This window comes from Rhipicephalus sanguineus, unplaced genomic scaffold, assembly GCF_013339695.2.
Source record: "Rhipicephalus sanguineus isolate Rsan-2018 unplaced genomic scaffold, BIME_Rsan_1.4 Seq6646, whole genome shotgun sequence".
Classification (NCBI taxonomy): Eukaryota; Metazoa; Arthropoda; class Arachnida; order Ixodida; family Ixodidae; genus Rhipicephalus; species Rhipicephalus sanguineus.
Window position 1 is genome coordinate 50,706 of NW_023615724.1, and position 11,136 is coordinate 61,841.

The 11,136-nt window shown below is 43.4% G+C and overlaps 1 non-coding gene across 1 annotated transcript; it reads left to right on the plus strand.

Annotated features, from left to right (window-relative positions):
* Positions 1–938: 938 nt before the first annotated feature.
* Positions 939–1,012, plus strand: Trnas-gga (transfer RNA serine (anticodon GGA)). Its single transcript has one exon. It is a non-coding gene; the product is annotated as a tRNA-Ser (tRNA).
* Positions 1,013–11,136: the final 10,124 nt, after the last annotated feature.

The window sequence follows — 11,136 nt, forward strand, 5'->3', positions numbered from 1 at the left end:
CTTTAAACCTTCACCTGGTGACGTGGTACCGCAGGGGCTAGGCTCCCAGTGAGCGCAGTTTCGAAGCCTCTCCGCAGCGGATCACGTGGCGTGACGTCACGCCTGTCACACTTGCGCTCCGGTGGCTCAAGGTCATCGTGACGCGATGGAACCTTGCGAGACATGGAGCAGTACAGCTTTCGCTCTAAAAGAAATCGGGTAACGAGATCAGATCGTTTCAGGGTTGCTTACTGCGAGCAGAAGTAACCAGACGCCTAGATTGTGAAGAAACGTAAATATTGTGAGAGAGTTACTTCAGCAGCGTGCATTTTGCGCAAGACATTGTGCTCTTCAGCATTGACAACGACGAGTAGCAAGAGGTAAGGGTAGACTTAAAGCGAGAAAGCAGGACAACTAAATGTTCATATGCTGAAAACATATATTATGCGCAATATTCTGATGAAATAACAAGAGTTAAATATTAGCAACTTGTCTCCACAGGAGCCCACTCGCGAAAAGAAAATATACCGAAGAATAAAGTAAGTTGGAGCGCACACGGCAGATATTCCGAAATCATGACAAGCTCTTTACCAGCGTCACTAAAGCGAAAAATGTACAATCATCGCATATTGCCAGTTCGAAACATATGATGCTGAGACCTGGAGGACAACAAAGAGACTCGAAGAAAGGTTAAAGAACACGAAGCGTGGGACAGAACAAAAAAGGTAGCCATAATATTAAGGGGACATTATAAGTGAAACAATGAATCTGCTTAGACGGATAAAGCACAAATTGAAAACTACTGCTGCTGCATTGCAAATCAGTTCTGCGGAATCCCGCAAGGTGGCGGAAGGGCCACCTTCCGCCACCTTGCGGAATTCCGCAGAACTGATTTGCAATGTGTGTCCGGTTGCTTCGAGTTGTCGATGAATTCGCCCTCACGCTGCCAATTGCTAGCTTCTTGGTTAGCTCAATTGGTAGAGCGACCGCCCCGGAAAGGCGTTGGTCCCGGGTTCGATCCCCGGACCAGGACGAATTTTTCGGCAACTAAGAGGCTTTATTTCTGAGATATCCGTATGGATTTCCTTGTGGCTTCGTGCTACAAATGGGTGGTTGTCTATTTTCCCTTTCTCTACTGCTGCTAATTTCACCATAATAGGTTTATTAATAACAAGACGGCGAGATGGGCTAGTTGGTGAATATTCATATTTAAAACAAAAGCTTTTTTAAGCGCACATAAAACGAGAACAGAAGAACTAAGAATTTGACAAGACAGCGCTTTCCTGTCAAATTCTTAGTTCTTCTGTTATCATTGCTTAAAAAAGCTTTTGTTTTAAACATGAATGTTTATTAATAGATGAGGAACTAAAGACCAAATATTCAATTTTTAAAATTTAGACCTGAAATCTGGGCATGTTTATGTCAGCGCGACGTCAGGGATTTCAAAGTGTTTTGTCGTATTTTGGCCACACTATCTCAAAGGAATTTCCTTAAATTGGTATGTTTAGTTCCTGGCGCCCCCCGATAACAACGTACAGTACTCACGGATTCAAACGCGGCATATTTTTTTAGTATAACCATTGGTATGCGCAATTGCTCGAGATATATAACCACGTCATATCGGGACGATGGTCTGTAAAGATAATGTTGCCTCTGAACTACGCGTTAGAGTCGAAATTATGCCGATAGGGCCAGAACTGAAGACTGTAGAAACGAAAGAATGTGCTTAGCCCTACATTGTCCTGTTTCCGTCCGTGAGTACTGTATACTTCATTTTTACCGATTAAGAACTACGTAGACGCTCTTGCACCCCGTCGAAACGTATGACGTCACGGTGATTGGTGCAGGATCTTGATCGTGGCGTCGCCACCTTGGTAAGTGCACTTGGCTGTGCACTTACCAAGCATCTTCTCTCGGCAACAGTGGCGATTTGGTATTACAAAAGGGTAATTTACCAATAAAGAATAATCACATTGTTCTTTAGCGTCGCCTTAGGAGATGGGAAGGCCGCAAAATGGGGGAGCGAACAAACCGGTGTAATCGTTATTCTAGTTGACATTAAGCGAGAAAAAAAATAGGGACCTTAGGCAGGCCACATAATACGTACGACAGATAACCGGAGTCAGATGAAGGAACGGAACGTATTCGAAAAGATAGAAATGCAGCCGAGGACGAAGGCGAGTTATATAGCTGAGGCGATGGAATAAAGAAGTTCGGAGGAATAAGTTGGAATCGGTTCGCTAGATATAGGACAAATTCGAAGATCATACAGAGAGGCTCTCATCCAGAAAGCGACATGAAGGAGACTGAGGATGATTACTACAGTGATGACGATATACAAGTAAAGAAAGGGGGATCACAGAAACATCGTAATTCAATAAAAGGTGATGCGGAAAGGGGGCGTTGTCATACAAGTTCCAGCTTCAAATTTTACCAAAACACCTGCATTGTGCCATCACCTCGGGACAATACGGAGTGTTTCCTATGCAATACCGAATTTCTTTTTTATAAGTCACCGGGTAAAATATACAAAAAAAAAAGATTCGAAGGTTGCAATATCGTTGAGCATCATTACACCAAGCAGTAGCCTTTATAAATGCGCGTAAAAACAAGAGCGAGTCATTGGCTAATTAACAATCATTCGCTAATCATTGATTATAATGGCACGCATAACTTACCGCATTTATGAATTGTATTAATTATCAAAGGACACTCTACATGAATATGTACAGAGAAGTGCGGCATGTAAACTCATATTTTCAAGGAGCCATAGGTGCCTCCCTAAACGTGAAAATTGACCGTCGGAGACGGTCAATGTTCACGTTTCATTAAACGTGAAAATTTCACGTTTAATGAAACGTTTCGTATCACGTTTCATTATACGGCTCATTAAACGTGAAAAGTGACCGTCGGAGGCGTCAACGCGATCGACGCACAAAATCATCATCACGCCATGAGGTCATCATGACATCACATAAGGTGACAAGACATGATGACGTGATCACATGCCATCGTCGCTTGGTCAAAGGTGGGCGATCCCAGAGGAGGGAAGGATTAGTACGTCGAGTGAGAAGAAAAAAAGAAGACTGCTTTCGCCTTCGAGTCGTCTTAGGTGAATGTACAAGAGACCCTGCGAGTTGTTTTTGTTTTGTTGATCGCACTGTATGCGGCGAATGGGTCGCTGATTACTTGGAATCACTTGATACAGCCCACATTTACACTTTCCTGCGTCGCAGACCTCGCGCCCTGCGTCTATGGCACAGAAAGCGACAGATATGTTCCCAACGTGTTTCCCCTGGCCCCGACGGTCAAAGCCCCACCACACAAGCACTGCATCGCCCATCGTCTGGTACCTGCACCATCGCTGAGAGTCGTGCGTGCATGTCGTTTCAGGTCAAGCAGCTGCAAAAGTCGTCGTGCCCTCCTGTGGGAATTCCGAGGCCCTTTCGTTCACAGCCGCGGGTTCGTCCCCCCCCCCCTCCTCATGCGGAGCCGGCGTTCGACCCAAGTTCGCTTTCCCGATCGCGTCCTTTTCACTCCCTACCGACGACGCTCGTCCCGCGGGGCAAGGGAAGCAGATGGTTCGAGGGGGTTGGTGGCCGTTTCATTGACGGGGACGCCAATAGGTCTTTTTTGTGCGTTACAGAGGGGTAAAAAAAAAGATTCCCGTCTCGGGTCCGGTGGGCCGTTTGAGCTGGACAGACAAGAGTAGTGAAAGGCTAGTAAGGGAAAAGCGGTGAATGAAATGGGCGAACGCTTATCAACCGAGGAAAAGGGGCAAGGGTTCGAAGGGAGGGAAGTTTGTGGGGTAACCGAAGCCGTGTCGCGGGAATAGGCAGAGGAACTAGCTGCTGCTTTGAACGGGCGTGGTATTACTAACGCTGTGGATCGACAGGTGAGGAGCACTGGGAACCGCGCGTTCCATCGCGGATTTTGAACCGCGAGCTGGCTTCTTCTTTTGTGAAGTTATAGCCGAGACCGGTGTCGAAGGAGAGGAGAGAGTTTTCTACAGCTCTCCCTTATATTTTCTCAACACCTTGTCCCTTTCTACGCTAGCTGAAACGGGGACGTAATTTTGCAGAACGTGTTCACATGAAATGACAGCACCTGTTGCAAAGCGAAAAAAAAGTGAAAGACAGTGAGCAAAACATAAGGAGAGACCTTTAGTAGATGTTTGAAAGGTTACACAAACCAGTAGCCCTGTGGATTAATGCGTCTTGCGAATAATTGTTTTTTTTTGTATAATCGGTTTCTTTTCATAGTTTTTAAAGAAGCTTGACACTGAGGTGTCTGACGTTATGACGTAAAAAAGCACGAAAAAGAACGTCACAGTAGAAATCACAGGATGGAACGCTGCGGGCAAGTGACGTATATTTTATTCTGGAGAAAAATATTTATAAAATGCTTGATCCCCATACCCCAAACATTATCAAGGACAAGGATGATAAAAACCAAACTAAAAGCCAAATGCTGCGTTATGGTGGCCTGTGGTTTGTGGTTCTGTGTGTCCGTTTTGTCTTCTCGCGTTACATGATGATTATTAGCAAGCACCAACTGGCCCAAAGAATAAATCCTTCTGCTGCGTTATAAATTCACGTGTTGACTGAGGAACGCAACCTCAGCTTACTGCATATTCTTATGCCGATAACCACTCTTTAATGCGGCAAAAATTCTTCATTTGGACAGTTTCTCTCTGCAGTGAACTTGCTGCTCTCGGTCGCCCACGAATGCTCTCTTCGCCGTGGTTTTACACTTGATGTAAATTTATGCGAGCTTCATGTGCGGATGACTGATGAGCCCGTTTTCAGGCAGTAGCTGACGTTGACTATGCAAGCTATTGGCGAGGGCGGAGTAGAAGCAGGACGTAATGTTTTTGCTTTGTCACGCCCCAGCTGTCCGCGCAAGCGGGGCGACGTTATGACACCCACTGCCACTTGTATTGTTTCACCTTCTAAAAAAAGCGAGAACAAAAAGTATTCTGTGTTTTTTAGCCAAGAACATACGATAACAGCGCGCACGGATAGTATAAATGCCCGTGCGCGGAGCATGCTCTGCTCGGTCGTGGAAAGTATGCTATAGGGCCTTGTTGTACAACCCATGCTCCAAAGTGTGTGTGTGTGTGCGTGTGTGTACGTGTGTGTGTATGTGTGTGTGTGTGTGAGTGCGCGCGCGCGGTGCCACTTTGCAGTGCGAACAAATGTTAAAATCACGGTCACTGCAGTTAACGGCTTCATATGAGCGGCCTCGTGACTCTACAATGTTCTGGAGTTGGTATGCTCTGGATGTATGCAGCTTTTGTACTGTTATTTCATTTTGCGTCCTTGATAAAAAAAATTAGGGCCAGTTAACTTTCATAGAAAAGAACGCGAAAGTATACTCTGGAATTCCCTCAAAGACAAAACATAGAAGTTAACTGACGTACCAGCAATAACACTATAGGTCACTGCACCTTCAAAAAAATACACAAATCATTGTAATCGCTTAATTGTGTCCACCTGAACATGGTCGCTGCGGGTCACGAATCTTATGCCCGCGTCTAGACATATAGACTATCACCGACTGCTTCAGCAAAACGAACTACCTACTTATAACGAATATATCCGACGTGAGACGTTGTACTTCGTTTTTAAAGTTCCCATAAAGCTCAGAAAGCCCGGATGCGTAAAGTTGGGTGGGAAGTGGAAGGCGAAAATAATAATAGAAAAGAAACGCCCCTTCCGCGTTACGACAAGGTTACGTCGACAAGGACAGTCGGTTTCCGCGGTCATCGTGCGTTCATGGCCTTGAGTGCATACAGTGTACGGAACACTGACCTCGCTCCCTAGTGCGGGTTGTTCCCAAGGGCACGCGTTCCAAGTAACGTGTGCGCGTGTATATTAAATCCGTGTTACTGAGTTCTCTCTTTTTTTTTTCGCACGTTGTTCGCGGAACGGAAGAGCTTTTCGATGACGTTTTAAGCAAAACTTACCGCACTTTACAGGAAGCTCGGTTTCGTTTCAAGGGCATTCTCGTTCTTCCGATTCCGATGCCGGTTTATTGTGTCGTTGCGGGTACGATATCGTCCGCATTTCTTCGAGGTTGCTCTTTTCCCTTCCTCATACTCCTCAACAAGGAAGGTGTCTGTACGTTTGAAGTGACGCCCTGCAACCTTCATTTATAACGCAAGCTTGTGGGAACCCGGACTAGGTGGAGCTTGTGGTTCAAGATTGCGTGGCTGGTGTTGAGGTTCGATTGAAAGTAAAAAGAAGTTGTGCATTTGCTGCAGGAGGAAGTACGAATATCTCGGTGACCCTCGGTTTCAGTTTCCTTTTTTTCTCGTCTATTTGGACACATTGAGCCCCGCTTAAAGCTGACTGAATTTCTAGGATTCTGTGTCATTGAGTCAGTGCGAACTTGCCAACCTTGTGAGTACTGCGTGCATAACCCCGGAAGGCGGAAATGGCCAAGGCCAACGTCGCACACAGTCGTATTTCGAAACACAATGTCGGCTTATTCTTCCTTGTGCAATCGAAGGGCGTTTTATGTGGGTGGTTTCTGTAAGAAACGTGGTAGTCGTGTCGCGCACGGGAACACAAGCGGGTCGTTTTGCTACAACGCAATTGCATGAACAGCGTTTCAAACTCAGTTGGACACTTTCCACGGGGGTTGCAAGGTTAAGCGCTTAGCCCATTCACGCCCAAACAGAGTTCTACAGTAGGAATAACGCGCCTTGTTCAGTTTGATTTCCTGCCACTGAGAACATAGTTGAGATAAGATAAAACAATGAAGTGTTATAAGAGCTTGTAACTTGAATAATACAATAATCAATTAATTCTCAATTGGTCTGCTCGGCTAATTACAAATTTAAACTCTATGCAGCTTATTATGAGTGCTTTATTACAGGTGAGTGCTATTATGAGTGCCGTATAAATTAGAATTTAGAGACATCAGAACAGCGCACACTTTAGGGTATACATGATGCACTGGACATTACAAGGTGATATGTTCCGGCGTGGTTCACTTTGTTCAGGTGCTCAAGTGACACATATAAGCTCCGCGTGATGAAGTCGTACTCTCCACTTCCACTTTGGCGACAATTGTTATCGCAGGAGACCACAAACGGTGACTTTTCATCATCTTAACGAGGATAACGCCAAGTGTCACTCTGACGGCATAACATCATTCTAATGAATGATGCATAATACGCAACGAAACGCTTATCCTATTCTAAAGCAAATTTTAGGTCGTACTATCAATATGGCATGCCTAATTTTTAAGCTTATCATATATCATACTCATCTTAAGGTCAAGTTGGAAGTCTTCGCCGTTTGCTAGACATAGTAATTTCTGGTATCATCGCCATTAGCCCGATCTCACTGAAGCTTTCAATCGGTTGAAAAACACAAGAGCATTTATTCTGTACGAAATTATCGTGGTGTCCTTTACCACTGTTCATTTTTTAACGTAACAGTTGAGCAGGTTATTTGATTTGAAATACTCCTCCCACTACCCGACTGGTGGCGGAATTCTTGCGACAGTGCAGGGATCCTCCACACTGTATTTGAAACTTTGGCGAAGCTTCTGTCAAATTGCGACATAGATCTGTCAAGAAAAACTTTCAGCAGCATTCTATATATAAATATGTCCGGTACGACAGTAAGGTTATATTTCATCGCAGTCGCGCGAGGCAAAAGCGGAGCAGCTTGCGTGACAAAATATAATGATCATTACAATGTTTTGTGTATACAGGTGAAGACGAGGAACTGCATAGTCAGCGCTCACAATATATATATATATATATATATATATATATATATATATTATATACTACACACACACACACACATATATATATATATATATATATATATATATATATATATATATATATATATATATATATATATATATATATATATATATATATATAACTTTATGTAAATGAAGCTTGGTCTTTTCAGTTACAGAAGTGACCTGGCGACATCAATGACGCACCGTTCTTCGTGATCAGAAGTTCTTGAACATAGGATGTCGCGGGACCTCCAGAGACATTGCCTGTTCAACGATTTCGCGTCAGTTCAATCCTCTATCTTATCCTGAACTACTTTCTTGTCTGCTTGAGGCCCGTGTGCTTAGATATAGGTGCACGTTAAAGAACATTTCCGGAGCCCTCCAGTACGGCGTCTCTCATAATCATATCGAGTTTCTGAAACGTAAATCACCAACACTTATTACATAAACATATCCATACGCGGCCGGCGAGACGTATATTTCTAAATAAAATAAAAATTAAAAAGGCAACGGTAGGTTTACCTAACGTAGTGTGCTGTAATACTTTAGTCTTTAAATGCTGTGCGAGCAAAGCAGAAGGTCGGTGTGTGAGGGTTGACAATAATGGACAAAGAACGCTAAGAATAGCCATCATTTGACCACGTCTCGTAAGACTGTACTACGTAATGCGCGCAGCAAACTTCATACACAAGAAATAACCCCGGGTATCTTTTTCTTTACTTCGTTTTTTCTAGCGAACCAATTGGAAGGTCGTTTTCGTTAACGGAGCGGAAAGGTTGCACGTGTTGCCAAGAGTTTCGCTCGAAGCAGCGGCAGCGCGGAACCAAAGCTAACGCGGACAAATGGGACGACATACGCTGACCATATGGTGCAAACAACGGCGCCCTACTTTACAGAGTCAAGGCGCAGTTTGTGGTCATTAGTAGGCCCTGCCAGCAACCACATGTCTGCGCCTGCTAATCACTCCACTTCACGCTACATTAAGCAAGCACGTGAAAGTGAGAAAACACGTGAACGGGATCACCAGGAGGCGGCAATTGCCACACCATCAACATCCTGTTCGCCTCCCGTTCGCGGCTGTGGGGTGCGCAGCGGAGCGCGTAGGAATACGCGGCTAGTTCGCAAATATTTGCGCGCGTTTGGAACACTTCCTTTTTGAGCGCGTGTTTTCTTTTCCATCCACCCGCACAAACAGAGATGACACATGCGTTCGTTTTAGGCAGTTCCCATCCGTTTACGTCACTCCATAGCCATCTTGTAGAACGCGCAACAAAGCTCAGAGTTTGTTTCGGTGGAATGAAGTAAAAGACGTATACTTCAACCCCCGTCTAGAAGTAGAGGCCTGAGTAATGTATGGTGTATTCCAAGGTTACGTGAAATGTGGCGATGTGCGGCCTACTTTGCAAATTTTCCAGCTGCGTGAAGCGACTGAAGCTATGGTATCAGCGCGGGTTTACGGCACAGAAGCGCAAAACAGCACTGGAGAGGAAAATGTGCCAATGTTGTGCACTATACAAAGCTGAGCGCTGGTACATTCAATTTAATATTTAATAAGTAAATAAGTCGATGTTGCACGCAGGGCTTGCTTGTAAGCGCAGTGAAGGATTGTGGCGTGTAGCGCACGTAACATACAAGATACAACACAAATCACAGACGAACATGTCGCTCTAACTTGAAGTTATAATGCTAATTTTTTGTCTGTTTTGTGTTCTCTCTCGTCGATAAACCGTAATCCGACGCTATGCTTTCCGTTGTTTCAATGCGAAGCAATTTTTTAATGAAACATACGATATCTACAGCAACAGCCTGATGTTTTAACCGTTCGGCATAAGTCGCTCGTATGCTCCTCTCGTGTCAAAATCTACTAATGTACTTTGAACACATTGGCAAAAAAACAAAAATTCATCAAATATAGTCCCTTTAATAATAATTGTTAAGTTCTACGTGCGAAAACCAGGGTACGATTATGAAACACGCCATAGTGGAGGGCACTGCAAATTTCGACCATCTGGTTTTCTGAAACATGCACTGACATCACACAGAATACGGGTCGCTATCATAAGTATAGTGCTCTTTAAAAACTTCAGCTCAACTTTGGAAACTAAACGTTAACGCACGCATGTATGATGTGAACGTTAGCAATGGCGAATTTTTAGAATAAATTGACGCAATGGCAGATACATTACAACGAGAAAGTGAGATTGAACTATCAACGAAGCGAAGAGAAAACTATGAGAAGACATTTAGAGGGGAGAATAGAAAGGCTCATTTAAAGGTAATGACAACTACATGACTTCATTGCGAAATATGTATCCACCGTGAGCTTGACAGACATTTATTAATGGTGCAATGTAATAATTTCAGAGAATCGACACGTCGGGAAACTAAACAGATGGAAAACAGCGGATTACACACACATGTACACACACATGTATATATATATATATATATATATATATATATTATATATATATATATATATATATATATATATATATATATATATATATATATATATAACACTTAATGATATAACACTTAATGTGAATGAAGTTTGGTCTTTTTAGTTAGAGAAGTGATCTGGCGACATCAACGACGCACCGTTCTTAGTGATCAGAAGTTCTTGAACATAGGATGTCGCGGGACCTCCAGAGACATTGCCTGTTCAACGATTTCGCGTCAGTTCAATCCTCTATCTTATCCTGAACTACTTTCTTGTCTGCTCAACTTTTTTTGATGAACCACTAATATCATGTATGTACTAGTGTCACGAAAATTGAGTTGTGAAGAAAGCACCATACTATTTGAGTTCTGTCACTTTTTTGCGGAAACGTCTTCCACGGGTATAAAGAAAACACAATGGAGTTTACCGGGTGATGAATCACATTAAAACTGTTTTATTCAGGTTAAGCTTCATCTGCCATGTGAAAGATCATCTACAGCAACGAGCAACAATATCTTAAGGATGGTGATGGTCAGTGGTGCACGTACCAATTTCATAAAGAAGCAAGAGTAAACCTGACATTTCGAGTCGCATATCGGACTCGATATGATGCAGCAGGTTATTATCATCAATACGAACAATTAAGGTCCCAGTACCCATCTGTGCGGTACTCCGAAAAAAAGAACTGATAAGTCAACAGAAATTGACACTACTGAAACGATGTAGACGAACCTGGAATGATTGGTGAAAAAAAAAGCAGTGAAAATTTATATCGCTAAAGGGGGATTACCCATTGTGGCATCAGACTTTGGTACAAATTTGAAAGTGTTAGTTTGAAGGTGCCAGATTTCGCGTTGCGTGAAAATTGGAACATCCACTTTAGAGTGCTTGCGATTTTCACTATTCCTGAAAATTTTTCGCAAAATTAAAATGAGCTGCAACGA